The 20,140-nt window shown below is 49.7% G+C and overlaps 1 protein-coding gene across 3 annotated transcripts in view; it reads left to right on the top strand.

The window, feature by feature from the left end:
* cnot6l (CCR4-NOT transcription complex, subunit 6-like) overlaps window positions 1-20,140 on the top strand; it is a 187,502-nt gene that overhangs the window by 59,761 nt on the left and 107,601 nt on the right. The window lies entirely within an intron of this gene.

Here is a 20,140-nt window from a genome sequence, read left to right as displayed (position 1 = left end):
GCGTGTGCGCGCGTGTGCGCGTGTGCGCGTGTGTGCGCGTGTGCGCGTGTGCGCGTGTGCGTGCGTGCGTGCGTGCGTCCCCCGGGTGCTCCAGTTTCCTCCCACAGTCCAAAGATGTGCACGTTAGGTGGATTGGCCATGCTAAATTGCTCTTGGTGTCCAAAATTGCCCTTCGTGTTGGGTAGGGTGGAGATGTGGGCTTGGGTAGGGTGCTCTTTCCAAGAGTTGGTGCAGACTCGATGGGCCGACTGGCCTCCTTCTGCACTGTAAATTCTATTAAAATATCTATGCAAATGCTTCTGCCCAGTTCTCTCAAAGCATCATGCAGGAACCAATCGCTGACTGTCATTAGGCAGAACACTGTCCCTGGCCAACTCATTCATTGTCACCCAACCAATTGATCCAACTCCCTCCAAACCTGGTTTCTCACCACTTTGTGCCGGGTAGTCTGGCTTCACCTCTCCAAAAAACAAAACTTTGTAACGGTGTCCCGACAAGCAGGCTGCTTCAACCTTTTTTGCTTATTGGTCCATGGACAGAAAGGACTCTTACAATATCAATAGAAGATAATTGGCAAAATAAGGGCCTGTGAAGATAATTTTTTTTATTGCAGCAAATTATCTGCAATGCACTAACTGAAAGGGCGTTGGAAGTAGATTCTGAACTAGTTTCAAAACTAAATTGGGTATATAGTTGAATTACCGTGTAGCATATAAACCAGCTACTCATTCCAGCATGTCTATGTCAGTGTTTATGCTCCACGTGACTGTCCTCTCATCTTTCATCATCTAAATCTCTCATCTATTCCCTTTGCCTATATATGCTTGTATAGCGTAATAACCCTCAAGATCAATGGGATGACCCAATTGATCTCCCTGTGGGGCTCGTAGATTACAAGCTCCCATGTTGATGGACGGAGGCTAATATAATCAACCCTGAAAAGCCGGCCTGGATTGGGACCTGCATAATGGGAAGTCTTGGTTGGGTTGTGTGCTGTTTGCCACAGTGCGGCCTTTTCTTTTCAATATAAATAAACCTCCATTTATAAACTCCTCTGAACTCTGAGGTTTACTCCTGACAAGAGGAACAATGTTCCCTGTTTCTACTCTATTGGCACCTTTCATAATTTTAAAGGTCTCTATCATACCTTTTCTTTTGGCAGAACAGAAGCAGCCTGCAAATCCTTTCTTGATCTGTACCTACCCATTTTGGTGTCGTCCTTGTCCATCTTTGCACCCTCTCCAATGCCTCCTTATCCTTTTTTATAATCTGGTGGTCAGAACTGCATCATTGCTCCTGTAAAGTGAGGTGCAGTGCAACTTTCAAGTTTCAATACTACCCCTGCAGTGATGTGGCTTTGCTGACCTGTGACACAATCTTTTTTTTATAATATTTTTATTCTTTTTCACATATTTTCTCCCAAATTTACACCCAGCAATAAACAATAATCAGTAATGAATGCAATGTCAATCCCCATATCAATAACAACGATCCATCCTCCCCCCAAACATTAGCCCGCATGTTAACATAAACAAATGACAAAAAGGAATCCAGAATCACCCATAGTCACCATTAACACATTCAGTCCCCCCCCACCCCCCACACACAACTTCTACCCCCTCAAAGAGCCGGCTCATCCTCGCCCTTGTAAAGTGTGCTCAATATACTACCTTCAGCTGTATCAGACCCAACCTCACGCATGAGGTGGAGGCGTTCATCCTCCGGAGCACCTCACACCAGACCTCCTCCTCCATACCCTCTCCCAATTCTTCCTCCCATCTTGATCCCTTCCAGCGGTGCCTCCTACTCGTCCAAAATAGCCCCGTAAACCACCAATGCTACCCCCTTCTCCAGTCCTCCTGTCATCAGCACCTCCTCCAGCAATGTGGAAGCTGTCTCTACTGGGAAGCTCTGTATCTCCTTTCTGGCAAAGTATGAGACACAATATTTTGTGATATTTGTGCCCCGCAATCTCTTTATTCCTCTATCCCACCTAGACTTGCATCTTCCGAATAATGTGTGACTTTTGTATTATTCTTGCCAAAATATAATACCTTGCATGTACGTGTTCAACTTTATTTTCCCATTCTGTAAGTTTATTCATGTCCTCCTTTAATTTGTTACATTCTTTCTCTATATTGACTACTGCTTCGATTTGATGTTATCTGCAAGGTTAGAATGTGTTTTTGATTCCGAAGTGCAACTGAAGTCCAGTTGTGAACAGCAGCGGTTCTAGTACTGGAACACCTCATCTGATCTTCTGCCACTCTACTTAACTATCTTTTGCTCCCCTCTCTGCTTTCTGTCTTGAAGTCAGCAAACAATTAATTTTTGCCACTTATTCCTTGACTCTACGTTATCTGACATTCATTACATTATCTGACATTCATTCGTCTGATATTGGGCATCTTGTCAAAAGGCTTTTTGAAAATCCAGATAAATTGTATTACCCATGTTTAATGTTACCAATTCAACGTTCAGCGAATCTGGTCAAGTAAGATTTTCCCTTTTTGAAATCCATGCTATTATTAAATTTCTAGATACACTGTAATAACGGGTATTTTTCTTTCAAATATGTTTCCAGTTTCATTTTGAAATCATTCATTGTCTCTGTTTCTGCCACCTTTATCAGCAAGGAGTACCAGGCCATTACCACTGCATTTAAAAAGTAAACTTCTTCCCATCATTTTATCTCTTTCCCCCCCCCCCCCCCCAAACTTCCTTCGCACCAAAGAGAACAGTCCCAGCTTTTCCCTATTTAATCTTTTGGCTAAAATCCCTCATCCTTGGCACCATTCTGGTAAATGATCTCCACCTTCTTGCTAAAGTCTGCAGACCAGAACTGAACACACTACTCTAGCAGTGACCTAACCACTGATTTTTATCAAGGTTTGCATAAGTTCCCTGTTTTTTATACTTGGATATCTCTATTTTTAAAGCCAAAGACTCCATATACTATTCTCTCAGTCCCACCACCTTTTTAAAGATCTTCACACATGAGCCTCCCAGATCCCTCCTCCACACTCTTTTAGAACTGTGGAAAGTCTATCTTGCCTCACCTTATCCCTTCTGCCAAAATGCATCACTTCAGCCTTGTCTGTATTGAATGTCATTTACCACTTGTCAGCCCCTTCTGCTAGCCTTTCTCTGTCGCGTTACAGTCGATTTGGCATCATTCTCACTGTACCACACCTGCAGGTTTGGCATCATTGGCAAATTTTGAAGTATTTAATATTGTAGTCCTTTATATACAAAAAGTGGACTCGCAAGGAACCTTGGGTTGATGTACTTTTAGATGTTCTGTTTTGCATGCCTAGTATGATTGAAGTGCCTGACAAACCTGTTAAGAGCTCTTTGAAGAGATAACAAATAGGTTAGACCAAGGAGAGCCAATGGATGTTATCTATCTTGACTTCCAAAAGGCCTTTGATAAGGTGCGTCACGGGAGACTGCTGAGTAAAATAAGGGCCCATGGTATTCGAGGCAAGGTTCTAACATGGATTGACGATTGGCTGTCAGGCAGAAGGCAGAGAGTTGGGATAAAAGGTTCTTTTTCGGAATGGCAACCGGTGACGAGTGGTGTCCCGCAGAGTTCAGTGTTGGGGCCACAGCTGTTCTCTTTATTTATATATATATATATATATATATGTATATGTATATGTATATACATATATATATATATATATATATATATATATATATATATATATCAAAAAAAATTTATTGAAAATTTTTGGTCAACCAACACAGTACATTGTGCATCCTTTACACAATATTATAACAACACAAATAACAATGACCTATTTTATAAACAGAAAATGAATAAATAATAAATAACAAAAATGAAAACTAACCCTAATTGGCAACTGCCTTATCACAAGTAACACTCTCCAAAAATATAATTTAACAGTCCAATATATAATTATCTGTAGCAACGACCTATACATATTATACAGTATATATTAACAACCCTGAGAGTACCCGATCCTGGGCTGCTGCTGCTGCCTTCTTTTTTCCATTCCATCTATCTTTCTGCGAGGTATTCGACGAACGGTTGCCACCGCCTGGTGAACCCTTGAGCCGACCCCCTTAGAACGAACTTAATCCGCTCTAGCTTTATAAACCCTGCCATGTCATTTATCCAGGTCTCCACACCTGGGGGCTTGGCTTCTTTCCACATTAGCAATATCCTACGCCGGGCTACTGGGGACGCAAAGGCCAAAACATCGGCCCCTCTCGCCTCCTGCACTCCCGGCTCTTGTGCAACCCCAAATACAGCCAACCCCCAGCTTGGTTCGACCCGGACCCCCACTACTTTTGAAAGCACCTTTGTCACCCCCATCCAAAACCCCTGTAGTGCCGGGCATGACCAAAACATATGGGTATGATTCGCTGGGCTTCTCGAGCACCTCGCACACCTATCCTCCACCCCAAAAAATTTACTGAGCCGTGCTCCAGTCATATGAGCCCTGTGTAATACCTTAAACTGAATCAGGCTTAGCCTGGCACACGAGGACGACGAGTTTACCCTGCTTAGGGCATCTGCCCACAGCCCCGCCTCGATCTCCTCCCCAGCTCTTCTTCCCATTTCCCTTTTAGTTCATCTACCATAGTCTCCCCTTCGTCCCTCATTTCCCTATATATATCTGACACCTTACCATCCCCCACCCATGTCTTTGAGATCACTCTGTCCTGCACCCCTTGTGTCGGGAGCTGCGGGAATTCCCTCACCTGTTGCCTCGCAAAAGCCCTCAGTTGCATATACCTGAATGCATTCCCTTGGGGCAACCCATATTTCTCGGTAAGCGCTCCCAGACTCGCGAACTTCCCATCCACAAACAGATCTTTCCGTTGCGTTATTCCTGCTCTTTGCCACATTCCATATCCCCCATCCATTCCCCCCGGGGCAAACCTATGGTTGTTTCTTATCGGGGACCCCCCCCCCCCCCCCCCCCCCCCCAAGGCTCCAGTCTTTCCCCTATGCCGTCTCCACTGTCCCCAAATCTTCAGTGTAGCCACCACCACCGAGCTTGTGGTGTAGTTCCTCGGTGAGAACGGCAATGGGGCTGTCACCATAGCCTGTAGGCTAGTCCCCCTACAGGACGCCCTCTCTAATCTCTTCCACGCCGCTCCCTCCTCCTCTCCCATCCACTTACTCACCATTGAAATATTAGCGGCCCAATAATACTCACTTGGGCTCGGTAGTGCCATCCCCCCCTATCCCTGCTACGCTGTAAGAATCCCTTCCTCACTCTCGGGGTCTTCCCGGCCCACACAAAACCCATGATGCTCTTTTCGATCCTTTTAAAAAAAGCCTTCGTGATCACCACCGGGAGGCACTGAAACACAAAGAGGAATCTCGGGAGGACCACCATCTTAACCGCCTGCACCCTCCCTGCCAGTGACAGGGATACCATATCCCATCTCTTGAAATCCTCCTCCATTTGTTCCACCAACCGCGTTAAATTTAACCTATGCAATGTGCCCCAATTCCTGGCTATCTGGATCCCCAGGTAACGGAAGTCCCTTGTTACCTTCCTCAACGGTAGGTCCTCTATTTCTCTACTCTGCTCCCCTGGATGCACCACAAACAACTCACTTTTCCCCATGTTCAATTTATACCCTGAAAAATCCCCAAACTCCCCAAGTATCCGCATTATTTCTGGCATCCCCTCCGCCGGGTCTGCCACATATAGTAACAAATCGTCCGCATACAAAGATACCCGGTGTTCTTCTCCTCCTCTAAGTACTCCCCTCCACTTCTTGGAACCCCTTAACGCTATCGCCAGGGGCTCAATCGCCAGTGCAAACAATAATGGGGACAGAGGGCATCCCTGCCTTGTCCCTCTATGGAGTCGAAAATATGCAGATCCCCGTCCATTCGTGACCACGCTCGCCATCGGGGCCCTATACAACAGCTGCACCCATCTAACATACCTCTCTCCAAAACCAAATCTCCTCAACACCTCCCACAAATAATCCCACTCCACTCTATCAAATGCTTTCTCGGCATCCATCGCCACTACTATCTCCGTTTCCCCCTCTGGTGGGGGCATCATCATTACCCCTAACAGCCTCCGTATATTCGTGTTCAGCTGTCTCCCCTTCACAAACCCAGTTTGGTCCTCGTGGACCACACCCGGGACACATTCCTCTATTCTCATTGCCATTACCTTGGCCAGGATCTTGGCATCTACATTTAGGAGGGAAATAGGTCTATAGGACCCGCATTGTAGCGGGTCCTTTTCCTTCTTTAAGAGAAGTGATATCGTTGCTTCAGACATAGTTGGGTGCAGTTGTCCCCGTTCCTTTGCCTCATTAAAGGTCCTCGTCAATACCGGGGCGAGCAAGTCCACATATTTTCTGTAGAATTCGACTGGGAATCCATCCGGTCCCGGGGCCTTTCCCGCCTGCATGCTCCTAATTCCTTTCACCACTTCTTCTACCTCTATCTATGCTCCCAGTCCCACCCTTTCCTGCTCTTCCACCTTGGGAAATTCCAGCCGATCCAAAAAGCCCATCATTCTCTCCCTCCTATCCGGGGGTTGAGCTTCATATAATTTTTTATAAAATGTCTTGAACACTCCATTCACTCTCTCCGCTCCCCGCTCCATCTCTCCTTCCTCATCCCTCACTCCCCCTATTTCCCTCGCTGCTCCCCTTTTCCTCAATTGGTGTGCCAGCAACCTGCTCGCCTTCTCCCCATATTCGTACTGTACACCCTGTGCCTTTCTCCATTGTGCCTCTGCAGTGCCCGTAGTCAGCAAGTCAAATTCTACATGTAGCCTTTGCCTTTCCCTGTACAGTCCCTCCTCCGGTGCTTCCGCATATTGTCTGTCCACCCTCAAAAGTTCTTGCAGCAACCGCTCCCGTTCCTTACTCTCCTGCTTCCCTTTATGTGCCCTTATTGATATCAGCTCCCCTCTAACCACCGCTTCAGCGCCTCCCAGACCACTCCCACCTGGACCTCCCCATTATCATTGAGTTCCAAGTACTTTTCAATACCCCCTCATCCGCCATTAGTCCCATGTCCATTCTCCAGGGTGGGCGCCCTCCTGTTTGCTCCCCTATCTCCAAGTCTACCCAGTGTGGAGCGTGATCTGAAATGGCTATAGCCGTATACTCCGTTCCCCTCTCCTTCGGGATCAACGCCCTTCCCAGCACAAAAAAGTCTATTCGCGAGTAGACTTTATGGACATAGGAGAAAAACGAGAACTCCTTACTCCTAGGTCTGCTAAATCTCCACGGGTCTACACCTCCCATCTGCTCCATAAAATCTTTAAGTACCTTGGCTGCTGCCGGTCCTGAACTTCGACCTATCCAGCCCTGGTTCCAACACCGTATTAAAATCTCCCCCCATTATCAGCTTTCCCACCTCTAGGTCCGGAATGCGTCCTAGCATCCGCCTCATAAAATTGGCATCATCCCAGTTCAGGGCATATACGTTTACCATAACCACCGTCTCCCCCTGTAGTTTGCCACTCACCATCACGTATCTGCCCCCGTTATCCGCCACTATAGTCTTTGCCTCGAACATTACCCGCTTCCCCACTAATATAGCCACCCCCCTGTTTTTCGCATCTAGCCCCGAATGGAACACCTGCCCCACCCATCCTTTGCGTAGCCTAACCTGGTCTATCAGTTTCAGGTGCGTTTCCTGTAACATAACCACATCTGCCTTAAGTTTCTTAAGGTGTGCGAGTACCCGTGCCCTCTTTATCGGCCCGTTCAGCCCTCTCGCGTGCCACGTGATCAGCCGAGTTGGGGGGCTTCCTACCCCCACCCCCCCCCTTGTCGATTAGCCATCCCCTTTTTCCAGCTCCTCACCCGGTTCCCACGCAGCTGTATCTCCCCCAGGCGGTGCCCCCCCGCCCATCCCCTCCCATACCAGCTCCCCCCTCTCCCCAGCAGCAGCAACCCAGTAATCCCCCCCCCCCCCCCCCCCCCCCCCCCCCCCCCGCTAGATCCCCCGCTAGCATAATTGCTCCCCCCATGTTGCTCCCAGAAGTCAGCAAACTCTGGCCGACCTCTGCTTCCCCCCGTGACCTCGGCTCGCACTGTGCGACACCCCCTCCTTCCTGCTTCTCTATTCCCGCCATGATTATCATAGCGCGGGAACCAAGCCCGCGCTTCTCCCTTGGCCCTGCCCCCAATGGCCAATGCCCCATCTCCTCCACCTCCCCTCCTCCCCCCCCCCCCCCCCCCCATCACCATTTTTATTTTTATATATATATATATTATATACATACGGGACTGGGGGCATTCTGGCTAAGTTTGCTAAGTTTGCCTATGATACAAAGCTAGATGGAGGGGCAGGTAGTATTGAGAAGGTGGGGAGGCTGCAGAAAGATTTAGACAGTTCAGGAGAGTGGTCCAAGAAATGGCTGATGCAATTCAATGGGGGCAAGTGCGAGGTCTTGCACTTTGGAAAAAGGAATAGAGGCATGGACTATTTTCTAAACGGTGACAAAATTCATAATGCTGAAGTGCAAAGGGACTTGGGAGTCCTAGTCCAGGATTCTCTAAAGGTAAACTTGCAGGTTGAGTCCGTAATTAAGAAAGCAAATGCAATGTTGTCATTCATCTCAAGAGGCTTGGAATATAAAAGCAGGGATGTACTTCTGAAGCTTTATAAAGCACTAGTTAGGCCCCATTTAGAATACCGTGAGCAATTTTGGTCCCCACACCTCAGGAAGGACATAGAGGCACTGGAGCGGGTCCAGCGGAGATTAACACGGATGATCCCAGGAATGGTAGACGATGAACGTCTGAGGATCCTGGGATTATATTCATTGGAGTTTAGGAGGTTGAGGGGAGATCTAATAGAAACTTACAAGATAATGAATGGCTTAGATAGGGTGGACGTAGGGAAGTTGTTTCCATTAGCAGGGGAGATTAGGACCCGGGGGCACAGCCTTAGAATAAAAGGGAGTCACTTTAGAACAGAGATGAGGAGAAATTTCTTCAGCCAGAGAGTGGTGGGTTGCTGCTGTTACCTTCCCATTTCCTTTATCGTTCTGCAAGGTAGTTAATGAACGGTTGCCACCGCCTGGTGAATCCCTGAGCTGAACCCCTTAGTGCAATGTTTATCCGTTCCAGTTTTATAAACCCTGCCATGTCGTTTATCCAGGTCTCCACGCCCGGAGGCTTGGCTTCCTTCCACATAAGCAGTATCCTTCGCCAGGCTACTAGGGACGCAAAGGCCAAAACATCAGCCTCTCTCGCCTCCTGCACTCCCGGCTCTTCTGCAACCCCGAATATAGCCAGCCCCCAGCCTGGCTCGACCCGGACCCCCACCACCTTTGAAAGCACCTTCGCCACCCCCAGCCAGAACCCCTGCAGTGCCGGGCATGACCAAAACATGTGGGTGTGGTTTGCTGGGCTTCTTGAGCATCTCCCACACCTATCCTCTACCCCGAAAAATTTACTGAGCCTTGCTCCGGTCATATGTGCCCTGTGCAAAACCTTAAATTGTATCAGGCAAAGCCTGGCGCATGAGGACGAAGAGTTTACCCTACGTAGGGCATCTGCCCACAGCCCCTCTTCAATCTCTTCCCCCAGCTCTTCCTCCCATTTTCCCTTCAGCTCATCCACCATGTTCTCCCCCTCGTCTCTCATTTCCCTGTATGTATCTGACACCCTACCATCTCCCACCCATGTCCCTGAGATCACTCTATCCTGAATCTCCTGCGTCGGGAGCTGCGGGAATTCCCTCACCTGTTGCCTCGCAAAAGCCCTCAGTTGCATGTACCAAAATGCATTCCCTTGGGGCAACCCATATTTTTCCGTCAGCACTCCCAGACTCGCAAACGTCCCCTCCAGGAACAGATCCCTCAGTTGCACAATCCCAGCTCTCTGCCATGCTCCAAATCCCCCATCTATTCTCCCCGGGACAAACCTATGATTATTTCTTATCGGGGACCGCACCGAGGCTCCCGTCATTCCCCGATGCCGTCTCCACTGCCCCAAAATTTTCAATGTTGCCACCACCACTGGACTTGTGGTGTATTTCTTCGGGGAGGACGGCAGCGGTGCTGTCACCAGTGCTTGTAGGCTGGTTCCTTTGCAGGACGCCATCTCCAATCTCTTCCACGCCGCTCCCTCCCCTTCTCCCATCCACTTACACACCATTGAAATATTGGCGGCCCAATAGTACTCACTTAAGCTCGGTAGTGCCAGTCCCCCCCTCTCCCTGCTACGCTGCAAGAACCCCCTCCTCACTCTCTGGGTCTTCCCAGCCCCCACAAAACTCATAACGCTTTTCTCGATCTTCTTGAAAAAAGCCTTCGTGACCATCACCGGGAGGCACTGAAACACAAAAAGGAATCTCGGGAGAACTACCATTTTGACTGCCTGCACCCTCCCCACCAGTGACAGGGGCACCATGTCCCATCTCTTAAAATCCTCCTCCATCTGTTCCATCAATCATGTTAAATTAAGCCTATGTAAGGTTCCCCAACTCCTGGCTATCTGGATCCCCAAGTACCGAAAATCCCTTGTTACCCTCCTCAGCGGTAAATCCTCTATTCCCCTGCTCTGCTCCCCCGGATGTACCACAAACAACTCACTCTTCCCCATGTTCAATTTGTACCCCGAGAATTCCCCAAACTCCCCGAGCGTCTGCATTATCTCAGGCATCCCCTCCACCGGGTCCGCAACATACAGCAGTAAATCATCTGCATACAAGGATACCCGGTATTCTTCTACTCCCCTGAGTACTCCCCTCCACTTCCTGGAGCCCCTCAGTGCTATGGCCAGGGACTCAATTACCAATGCAAACAGTAACGGAGACAGGGGACTCCCCTGCCTCGTCCCTCTATACGGAAGTAGTCAGACCTCTGCCTGTTCGTGATCACACTTGCCACCGGGGCCCTATATAGCAGCTGTACCCATCCAATGAACCCTTCACCGAAACCAAATCTCCTCAACACTTCCCACAGGTAGTCCCACTCGACCCTGTCAAATGCTTTCTCGGCATCCATCGCCACCACTATCTCCGCCTCCCCCTCTGGTGGGGGCATCATCATCACCCCTAGCAGCCTCCGTATGTTCGTGTTCAGCTGTCTCCCCTGAACGAACCCAGTTTGATCCTCATGGACCACCCCTGGGACACAATCCTCTATCCTCGTCGCCATTACCTTGGCCAGGAACTTAGCATCTACATTCAAAAGGGAAATGGGCCTGTAGGACCCACACTGCAGCAGGTCTTTATCCTTCTTCAAGAGTAACGATATTGTCACCTCCGACATAGTCGGGGGCAACTTCCCCCTTTCCCTGGCCTCATTAAAGGTTCTTGTCAAAAGCGGGACCAGTAGGTCTATATATTTCCAATAAAATTCCACCGGGAACCCATCCGGTCCCGGGGCCTTCCCCGCCTGCATGCTCCCAATCCCCTTTACCCCCTCCTCCACATCAATCTGTGCTCCCAATCCCCCCCTCTCCTGCTCCTCCACCTTCGGGAATTCCAGCTGATCCAGGAAATGCATCATTCCCTCCTTCCCTTCCGGGGGCTGAGCCTTATACAACCTCTCATAGAATGTCTTAAACACCCCATTCACTCTCTCCGCTCCCTGTTCCATCTCTCCCTCTTCATCCCTCACCCCACCTATCTCCCTCGCCGCTCCCCTCTTCCTCAACTGTTGGGCCAGTAACCGACTTGCCTTCTCTCCATACTCATACTGCACTCCCTGTGCCCTCCTCCACTGTGCCTCTGCCTTACCCGTGGTCAGCAGGTCAAATTCCACATGTAACCTTTGTCTTTCCCTGTACAGTCCCGCCTCTGGTGGCTCTGCATATTGCCTGTCCACCCTCAGAAGTTCTCTCAGCAATCGCTCCCTTTCTTTACTCTTACTTCCCTGTATGTGCCCTTAAGGATATCAGTTCCCCTCTGACCACCGCCTTCAACGCCTCCCAGACCACTCCCACCTGAACCTCTCCATTGTCATTAAGCTCCAAGTACCTTTCGATACACCCCCTCACCCTTAGACACACCCCCTCATCCGCCATTAGCCCCATGTCCATTCTCCAGAGTAGGTGCTGTTCCTTTTCCTCTCCTACCTCCAGATCTACCCAGTGTGGAGTGTGGTCCGAGATGGCTATGGCCGTGTACGCCGTCCCTTTCACCTTCGGAATCAGTGCCCTTCCCAGGACAAAAAAGTCTATCCGTGAATATACCTTGTGAACATGGGAGAAGAATGAGAACTCCTTACACCTAGGTCTGATAAATCTCCAAGGGTCTACTCCTCCCATCTGCTCCATGAAGTCCTTAAGCACCTTGGCCGCTGCTGGCCTCGACCGGTCCAGCCCTGGATCAAGCACTGTATTGAAATCTCCCCCCATTACCAACTTTCCCGCCTCCAGGTCCGGGATACACCCCAACATACGCCTCATGAAGTTTGCATCATCCCAGTTCTGGGTGTACACGTTCACCAGAACCACCACCTCCCCTTGCAGTCTGCCACTCACCATCACGTATCTACCCCCACTGTCCGCCACTATGGTCTTTGCCTCAAAAAGTTCCCGTTTCCCCACTAAAATAGCCACCCCCCTATTCTTTGCATCCAAACCCGAATGAAACACCTGCCCCACCCATCCTTTACATAGTCTGACCTGATCTGTCAATTTCAGGTGTGTCTACTGCAACATAACCACGTCTGCCTTTAATTTCTTTAGGTGTGTGAGTACCCGCGCCCTTTTAATCGGCCCGTTCAGCCCTCTCACGTTCCACGTGATCAACCGGGTTGGGGGGCTCTTTACCCCCCCCCCCCCTTGTCGACTAGCCATCCCCTTTTTTACCCCAGCTCCTCACCCGGTTCCACGTATCCGTATATCCCACCGACGGTGCCCTCCCGCCTCGACCACCCCGCCCCATAACAGCTCCCCCTTCCCCTTAGCAGCAGCAACCCAGTTAGCTCCTCCCCCCCCCCCCCCCCCCGCTAGATCCCCCTCTAGCGTAATTACACCCTCCATGTTGCTCCCAGAAGTCAGCGAACTCTGGCTGACCTCTGCTTCCCTGTTTGCCCTCGGCCTCTCACTGTGCGAGGCCCCCACCTTTCTGCGTCCCTGTTCCCGCCATAATTACCAAAGCGTGGGAACGAGGCCCGTGTTTCCCACTCAGCCCCGCTTTCCTACCCACCGGCGCCCACAGTTCCTCATACCCCCCCCCCCCCCCCCACCCCCAACGAGGGGAAGAGAGAAAATTTACAGGATTAAAGAGTTAACAATTGAAAAATCATTTCTCCCCCCCCCCCCCCTCCTCGTCCCACATAGTCACCCCACCACTTTGTCCCAGAAGCTCTTTCTCTCGCCAGATTATTCCAGCTTCTCGTCCACTATGAATGTCCACGCCTCTTCTGCCGTCTCAAAGTAGTGGTGCTTCCCTTGGTATGTGACCCACAGTCTCGCCGGTTGCAGCATTCCAAATTTCACCTTTTTGTGAAGCACCGCCTTAGCCCGATTGAAACTTGCCCTCCTTCTCGCCACCTCCGCACTCCAATCCTGGTATACGCGGATCACCGCGTTCTCCCACCTGCAGCTCCGAGTTTTCTTCGCCCATCTTCGGACCATCTCTCTGTCATTATAGCGGTGAAACCTCACCACTATGGCTCGAGGTATTTCTCCTGCCCTTGGTCTTCGCGCCATAACTCGATAAACTCCCTCCACCTCCAAAGGGCCCGTCGGGGCCTCCGATCCCATTAGCGAGTGAAGCATCGTGCTCACATATGCCCCGACGTCCGCCCCCTCTGCGCCCTCGGGAAGACCTAAGACTCTTAGATTCGTCCTCCTCGAATTATTCTCCAGGGCTTCCAACCTCTCCACACACCTTGTGCTGCGCCTCGTGCGTCTCTGTCTTCACCACCAGGCCCTGTATTTCATCTTCATTTTCAGCAGCCTTTGCCTTCACGACCCGAAGCTCCAGCTCCTGGGTCCTCTGCGCCTCCTTTAGCCCTTCAATCGCCTGTAGCATCGGGGCCAACACCTCCTTCTTCAGCTCTTCCTCACAGCGCCGCAGGAACTCTTGTTGCTTCGGGCCCCATATCGAACGGCCACCTTCTGACGCCATCTTGCTTCGAGCTTCCCTTCCTTGCCGCTGCTCCGAAGGATCCACTGCAATCCTGCCACTATCCTCTCCTTTTTCCATCAATATCCGGGAGGATTCCCTTCTATTTCACCGCACAGTGATTTTGGCCGTTTAAAATTGCCGTTGGGGCTCTTATCAAGAGCCCAAAAGTCCGTTCCAATGGGAGCTGCCGAAACGTGCGACTTAGCTGGTCATTGCCGCACCTGGAAGTCATGCGCTTTAATTTTACACGCTAATCTTGTATGCAAGACTTGATTAAAAGCCTTCTGAAATACACCACATCCACTGGCAACCCATCATCAATTCTACTAGTTACATCCTTGAAGAATTCCAGTAGATTTGTCATGCATGATTGCTCCCTCATAAATCCAAGTTGACTCTGTCCGATTATGCCACTGTTATCTAAGTGCTCTGCTAAAAAAATTGTTGATAATGGATTTCATAATTTTTCCCACTACTGATATCAGGCTTACTGGTCTATAATTCCCTGTTTTCTCTGTTTAACCCCCCCCCCCCCCCCCCCCCTCCCTCCCCAAGATTTTTAAATAGTGGAGTTATATTAGCTATCCTCCAATCTGCAGGATTAATCATGATTCGATAGAATCCTGGAAGGTGACCACCAATGCATCCACTATTTCCAGAGCCCCTTCCTTAAGTACTCTGGGATGTAGATTATCAGGCCTTGGGGATTCATCAGCCTTCAATCCCATCAATTTCCCCAATACCATTTCTCTACTAATATTGATCTCCGTCAGTTCCTCCCACTCACTAAATCTTGCGCCTGACGTTTTTGGGATCTGATTGGTGTCCTCATTTATGAATTCAAAACCAGAAAAGTGTTTAGTTTGTCAGCCATTTCTTTGTCACCTGTTAAACATCCCCCCGTTTATGACGTCTTCACCAATCTTTTTCTCTTCCTGTACCGACAGAAACTTTTACAGTCAGTTTTTATGTTCCCTGTTAGCTTACACTCGTACTCTATTTTCCCCTTCTTAATCAATTCTTTGGTCCCTCTTCTGAATTTTAAACTGCTCCCAATCCTCGGGCCTGTTGTTTTTCTGGGCCAATTTGCATGCTTCTTCCTTGGATCTAATACTATCCCATGTAATTTCCCATGTAAGCCATGAATTGGCCACCGTTCCCACTTTACTTTTGTGCCAGACAGGAATAAACAATTGTGCTCCTTGAATGTTTGCCTTGAATGTTATACTTGCACTATGCAGCTTCTACTACCATTTTAAGTGTTCATCTTCTCTTGCTCTCCCTTCACCTACGAGAATATTTCTAAACAATTGTTAAAACTGTACACACGTTTTTGGGAGTGAGATTGAGGCAATACTTCAATTTTGTGATGTGGAGATGCCGGCGTTGGACTGGGGTGAGCACAGAAAGAAGTCTTACAACACCAGGTTAAAGTCCAACAGGTTTGTTTCGATATCACTAGCTTTCGGAGCGCTGCTCCTTCCTCAGGTGAATGAAGAGGTATGTTCCACAAACGTAGATATAGTCCAATTCAAAGATGCCAGACAATGCTTGGAATGCTAGCATTAGCAGGTGATTAAATCTTTACAGATCCAGAGATGGGGTAACCCCAGGTTAAAGAGGTGTGAATTGTGTCAAGCCAGGACAGTTGGTAGGATTTCACAGGCCAGATGGTGGGGGATGAATGTAATGCGACATGAATCCCAGGTCCCGGTTGAGGCCGCACTCGTGTGCGGAACTTGGCTATAAGCTTCTGCTCGGCGATTCTGAGTTGTCGCCCGTCCTGAAGGCCGCCTTGGAGAACGCTTACCCGGAGATCAGAGGCTGAATGCCCTTGACTGCTGAAGTGTTCCCTGACTGGAAGGGAACATTCCTGCCTGGCGATTGTCGCGCGATGTCCGTTCATTCGTTGGCGCAGCATCTGCTTGGTCTCGCCAATGTACCACGCTTCGGGACATCCTGTCCTGCAGTGTATGAGGTAGACCATGTTGGCCAAGTCGCACGAGTATGTACCGCGTACCTGGTGGGTGGTGTTCTCACGTGTAATGGTGGTTCCATGTCGATGATCTGGCACGTCTTGCAGAGATTGCCATGGCAGGGTCGTCTTGCAGAGATTGCCATGCCAGGGTTGTGTGGTGCCGTGGTCACGGTTCTGAAGGCTGGGTAGTTTGCTGCAAGCAATGGTTTGTTTGAGGTTGCGCGGTTGTTTGAAGGCAAGTAGTGGGGGTGTGGGGATAACCTTGGCAAGATGTTCATCTTCATCGATGACATGTTGAAGGCTGTGAAGAAGATGTCGTAGTTTCTCTGCTCCGGGAAAGTACTGGGCGACGAAGGATATTCTGTCGGTTGGGTCCCATGTTTTTCTTCTGAGGAGGTCGGTGCAGTTTTTTGCTGTGGCGCGTTTGAACGGTCGATCAATGAGTCGAGTGCCATATACCATTTGTACAAGGGCATCTTTCAACGTCTGTAGAGTTGTTACGATCCTCCTCGTCTGAGCAGATCCTGTGTATACGGAGCGCTTGTCCATAGGGGATGGCTTCTTTAATGTGTTTAGAGTGGAAGATGGAGAATTGGAGCATCGTGAGGTTATCCGTGGGTTTGCGGTAAAGCGAAGTGCTGAGGTGACCGTCCTTGATGAAGACGAGTGTGTCCAAGAATGCAACTGATTTTGGAGAGTAGTCCATGGCGAGTCTGATGGTTGGATGGAACTTATTGATGTCATTGTGTAGTCGTTTCAGTGATTCTTTGCTATGGGTCCAAAGGAAAAACATGTCATCGATGTATCTGGTGTATAACGTCGGTTGAAGGTCCTGTGCGGTGAGTATGTCTTGTTCAAACTTGTGCATGAAGATGTTGGCGTATTGGGGTGCGAATTTGGTCCCCATGGCTGTTCCGTGCAGAATTTGTTGTCGAAGGTGAAGACGTTGTGATCCAAAATAAAGCGGATGAGTTGCAGAATTGCGCTTGGAGATTGGCAGTTGTCGGTGCTGGGTACGGAGGCTGTTGCAACGATGCTGTCGTCATGGGGGATGTTGGTGTAGAGTGCCGAGACGTCCATTATGACAAGGAATGTTCCTGGTTCAACTGGTCCATGGGTGCTGAGTTTCTGTAGGAAGTCCGTTGTGTCGCGATAGAAGCTGGGCATACCTTGTACGATGGGTTTCAAGATGCCCTCTATGTAGCCAGAGAGGTTCTCACACAGGGTCCCATTGCCTGAAACGATAGGACGGCCTGGTGTGTTGGCCTTGTGTATTTTCAGGAGGCAGTAGAGATCTCCAATGAGGGGAGTATGTGGGATGAGAGCACGTAGGGTGCTCTGAAGATCTGGATCCAAGGTATTGATCAGTCCGTTAAATTTGTGGATGTGTTCCTTGGTCGGATCTGCGGGTAACTGTCTGTAGTGTTCTTGGTTGTTCAGTTGTCGGTATACTTCTTTGCAGTAGTCCGTTCTGTTCAGTAAGACAGTGGCCCCTACTTTGTCTGCTGGTTTGATGACGATGCTGCGGTTGGTCTTGACAGTGTGGATGGCATTGCGTTGTGCTTGGGCAACGTTCGGGGCTGTCTTGTGAATACGGCTGATAAATCTGGCCTTGACCCGACTCTTGAGTCTGCTTGGGTTCGCTGTTGGCCTTTTGGGGTCTGTGGAAGAATTCTGTGGAAGAATTCCCGGAGCCTCATTCGCCTGATGAATTCCTCCATGTCTGCTGCGAGACTGATGGTGTCCATTTTGGTGGTGGTGCAGAAATTGAGCCCTCTGCTGAGGACTTCGATTTCGTCTGGTTGAAGGGTGTAGTCCGACAAGTTGACAATAGGCCAACAGTGAACCCAAGCAGACTACCAATGAACCGGAACAGCAGACCGAGAGATCTGCGATACGGCAACAGAAGAGGAAAGAGTAGAATTGGACCCCTCCAGAAGGCCGCTGCCCTAGACTCGACATGTATGCTCAAGCCGTCAGGAGTCACGTCAATGCCAGATTCATCAGTCGCATTCACAAGACAGCCCCGAACGTCACCCAAGCACAACGCAATGCCATCCGCGCTCTTAAGACCAACCGCAGCATCGTCATCAAACCAGCAGACAAAGGAGGGGCCACTGTCGTACTGAACAGAACGGACTACTGCAAAGAAGTATACCGACAACTCAACAACCAAGAACACTACAGACAGTTACCCGCAGATCCGACCAAGGAACGCATCCGCCAACTTAACAGACTGATCAAGACCTTGGAGCCAGATCTTCAGAGCACCCTACGTGCTCTCATACCACGTACTCCCCGCATTGGAGATCTCTACTGCCTCCTGAAAATACACAAGGCCAACACACCAGGCCGTCCTATCGTTTCAGGCAATGGAACCCTGTGTGAGAACCTCTCTGGCTACATTGAGGGCATCTTGAAACCCATCGTACAAGGTACGCCCAGCATCTGTCGCGACACAACGGACTTCCTACAGAAACTCAGCACCCATGGACCCATGGACCAGTTGAACCAGAAACATCCCTCGTCACAATGGACGTCTCGGCACTCTACACCAGCATCCCCCATGACGATGGCATTGCTGCAACAACCTCAGTACTCAACACCGACAACTGCCAATCTCCAGACGCAATTCTGCAACTCATCCGCTTCATTCTGGATCACAACATCTTCACATTCGACAACAAGTTCTTCATCCAGACGCATGGAACAGGCATGGGGACCAAATTCGCACCCCAATACGCCAACATCTTCATGCACAAGTTTGAACAAGACCTACTCACAACACAGGACCTTCAACCGACGTTATACACCAGATACATCGATGACATTTTTTTCCTTTGGACCCACGGCGAAGAATCACTGAAACGACTACACGATGACATCAATAAGTTCCAGACAACCATCAGACTCACCATGGACTACTCTCCAAAATCAGTTGCATTCTTGGACACACTCGTCTCCATCAAGGACGGTCACCTCAGCACTTCGCTTTACCACAAGCCCACGGATAACTTCACGATGCTCCACTTCTCCAGCTTCCACCCTAAACACTAAGAAGCCATTCCCTATGGACAAGCTCTCTGTATACACAGGATCTGCTCAGACGAGGAGGAGCGTAACAGACATCTACAGTCGTTGAAAGATGCCCTCGTACGAACGGGATATGGCGCTTGACTCATCGATTGACCGTTCCAACGCGCCACAGCAAAAAACCGCACCGACCTTCTCAGAAGAAAAACATGGGACACAACCGACCGAATACCCTTCGTCGTCCAGTACTTTCCCGGAGCGGTGAAACTACGACATCTTCTTCACAGCCTTCAACACGTCATCCATGAAGATGAACATCTTGCCAAGGTCATCCCCACACCCCCATTACTTGCCTTCAAACAACCGCGCAACCTCAAACAAACCATTGTTTGCAGCAAACTACCCAGCCTTCAGAACAGTGACCACGACACCACTCAACCCTGCCATGGCAATCTCTGCAAGACGTGCCAGATCATCGACATGGATACCACCATTACACGTGAGAACACCACCCACCACCAGGTACGCGGTACATACTCGTGCGACTCTGCCAACGTTGTCGACCTCATACGCTGCAGGAAAGCATGTCCCGAAGCATGGTACATTGGCGAGACCATGCAGATGCTGCGACAACGAATGAACGGACATCGCGTGACAATCGCCAGGCAGGAATGTTCTCTTCCAGTCGGGGAACACTTCAGCAGTCAAGAGCATTCAGCCTCTGATCTATGGGTAAGCGTTCTCCAAGGCGGCCTTCAGGACGCGCGACAATGCAGAATCACCGAGCAGAAGCTTATAGCCAAGTTCCGCACACGGGTGCGGCCTCAACCGGGACCTGGGATTCATGTTGCATTGCATTCATCCCCCGCCACCTGGCCTGCGAAATCCTACCAACTGTCCTGGCTTGACACAATTCACATCTCTTTAAACTGGGGTTACCCCATCTCTGGATCTGTAAAGATTTAATCACCTGCTAATGCTCGCATTCCAAGAATTGTCTGGCATCTTTGAATTTGTCTATAGATATGTTTCTGGAACATACCTCTTCATTCACCTGAGGAAGGAGC

The sequence above is a fragment of the Scyliorhinus torazame genome, chromosome 3, assembly GCF_047496885.1.
Source record: "Scyliorhinus torazame isolate Kashiwa2021f chromosome 3, sScyTor2.1, whole genome shotgun sequence".
Taxonomy (NCBI): domain Eukaryota; kingdom Metazoa; phylum Chordata; class Chondrichthyes; order Carcharhiniformes; family Scyliorhinidae; genus Scyliorhinus; species Scyliorhinus torazame.
The sequence above is the reverse complement of the archived record's forward strand: the minus strand, read 5'-3'. Positions and strand labels throughout refer to the sequence as shown.